The sequence below is a fragment of the Triticum dicoccoides genome, chromosome 5A, assembly GCF_002162155.2.
Source record: "Triticum dicoccoides isolate Atlit2015 ecotype Zavitan chromosome 5A, WEW_v2.0, whole genome shotgun sequence".
Classification (NCBI taxonomy): domain Eukaryota; kingdom Viridiplantae; phylum Streptophyta; class Magnoliopsida; order Poales; family Poaceae; genus Triticum; species Triticum dicoccoides.
Window position 1 is genome coordinate 534,504,293 of NC_041388.1, and position 2,846 is coordinate 534,507,138.

The following is a 2,846-nucleotide window of genomic DNA, read 5'->3' on the forward strand; positions in this document are numbered from 1 at the left end:
GGGCACTCGACGCCTATCATCTCGGTCGAGTCTGTCGCCATATTGATCTCGCCGATTCTCGCGCCCTTCACGCCGCGGAGGCGATCTGGGGCTATGAGCCGACTGAACCGTATTCACAGTGACGGATCGACTGTGAATTCTGTTGCGCGACTGAGACACGGCTGAATTCTGATCTCCTGCTGCCCGGAGCAGATCCCTGATCTGCAGCAAACCTCTGCCAGCTTCCGACTGCGAAGGCTGGATGGACTCTGCTATACGGGTCGCAGCTGCTAAATTCTGAATTGGGGTTCGATATACCTGAGTTGGCGGGAAGAGTTGACGTCGACTGGTGTCGGGAACTCGTTGCCGCGCGCGCTCGTCGAGTGCTCGCTGAAGGTTCTCCAGTCGAGTGCGCTCGGCCAAATTGACCAGACGTGCCTCCTCCAAGGCACGAGCCTCGGGGGTCTCTCCTGCGATGGGAATACGCAGGGCATCCACGTTCCTGCGGCGAAGTTCCTCTCTTTGCAGAGAGTCGAGTGGCTCGGGCTGGTACTCTTCGTAGCCTCGTGCGGGGTCGTCTCCGTCACCTGCTCCACCATCACGGGCGAAGCCGGGGGGACTGTGGGGCCCGTCGACCATCAAGATCTCCGCCGCTGGATCACTGCTACCGCACTCGGATGCAGTCTCTACGGAGCCAGTCGACAGATCGAACAAGCCGTAGAGAGATTCGTCGGGCTCGATTGCCGCAACTTGGGCGGTGGCCGATTGGCGAGCCACCGCGTGCCTCACCCACCGCTGAAGCCTCGACTGGCCTGAGCGCTTGCGCTGGCGGGAGACCGGGAAGGTGGACGATGGAGGAGCCGACCGATACTGGGTCGACGGTTGCCGCAGCAGAACGCCGCGGACACATGCGCGAAAATGCGTCGCACCGCGGACGGGGAGCGCATCTACGTCGAGTGGAGCCTCCTGGAGCCACGCGGAGTTGTCGGCGATGAAGGTGAGGGTGCCGAGACGGAACTCTTGACCCCCGACCAAAACTCCAGCAGACACCATGATGAAAGTACTCGGAAGAATCGCAACTTCTCCACAAAATCGCTAAAACACCTGCCCCAAGGTGGGCGCCAACTGTCGTGGTTCTAAGCCTGACAGTAGAGTGGGGGGTAGGTATGGAGAGGCAAGGTCCTAGCTATGGAGAGGTTGTAAACACAAGGGATGTACGAGTTCAGGCCCTTCTCGGAAGAAGTAACAGCCCTACGTCTCGGAGCCCGGAGGCGGTCGAGTGGATTATGAGTATATGAGTTACAAGGTGCCGAACCCCTCTACCTGTGGAGGGGGGTGGCTTATATAGAGTGCGCCAGGACCCCAGCCAGCCCACGTAGGAGAGGGTTTAAGGTGAGTTAAGTCTGGGGCGTTACTGGTAACGCCCCACATAAAGTGCCTTTACTATCATAAAGTCTACTTGATTACAGGCCGTTGCAGTGCAGAGTGCCTCTTGACCTTCTAGTGGTCGAGTGAGTCTTCGTGGTCGAGTCCTTCAAGTCAGTCGAGTGTGTCCCTCGTTGGTCGACTGGAAGGCGACTTCTTCTAAGGGTGTCCTTGGGTAAGGTACTTAGATCAGGTCCATGACCCTACCCTGGGTACATAACCCCATCACTAAACCACCATGATGATGCTAAGCTACTGTGAATTTCAATGATAATCATGTTGGGATAATATCTCATTTCAAATTCCTCTTTGAAAACAATTCAAAGTCACAATGCAAAATGAGTTTGCTCGAAACTTGCTAGAAAAATGTCCGTCATTTGACAAATATTCCATAACATTTATTTGTTAAGGAACACAACATCCCTCTTGTGCAAAGATGAGCTTTGGCAATTATAACCACATCATTTAAGCATTTTTTTAAATGCTATCCTCTTTATGAAAAATTCAAATGAACTCCAAAATTGCACAAACTTTTTGTGACACTGCAGAATATTTCATAGTATTTTTGTGGCCAAGCTCCACTTTTATGCAAGGTCATTTGGTGGCTTGAATTATTGCAAAACTGTTGCTGTAAAATAAAACAGGAACAGAAAATACAAAGGCTTTTAAAAGGAAAATAAAAGAGACCCCCCCTCGCGCTAGGCCTCAGCCCAGCTGGCCATCCAGCCAGGCCGACCCAACCCTGCACTCCCTCCGTCGCCTTTCTTCGCCACTGCTCATGCAACCGGGCGCCTGCGACCGAGCAGTCCCTGCCGGACCAGCTCGTCGGCGTCACCGCGGCGCCTCGGTCCCCTCCCCCACTTGCCCCCTCGCTCCCCACTCCGTCCTCCACTCTCCCTTTCCCCAGATCCCTTTCTCCCCTGCGCCCACCCGACGCGGCCGCTGCTACCGCCTCGCCGTGACCATGGCCGACGACCTCCCCGAGCCAAGCGAAGACGTCGAGGAGCATCGTCGGCATCTCCTGCGTCTACTACGGCCAGCAGCGCGAGCTGGGAGGCGTTGCTGCCCCGGATCCTCGTCTTCTTCTTCCTTCGACAGCCGCCGCTTCTCCGTCAATTCCGGCTACCTCGTGCCCTCCTCGAGCCCGCTGCCCTCCCCTACAGGCGCCCAGTGAGCTCCGCCTTCCTCTCCCTCTCTCCCCGTGCTCTTCCCGGCGCCGTAGCTAGCTCGCCCGCAAGCCGAGCTCCGCCGTCCGCCATTACCGTCGTAGGGCTCGCCACCGAGCTCCTCCGCTCGAGCTAGTAGCTCTGACGAGCTCCTGGAGCGCCATAGACCTCGCCTAGCCCTTTACTTCGCTCGCACGCGCTCTGTAGCGCCGATCCCGAACTCCGTCTGAACGCGCCGCCCGCCGCCGTCGATGTAGCGCTCCACTCCGGCCGAGT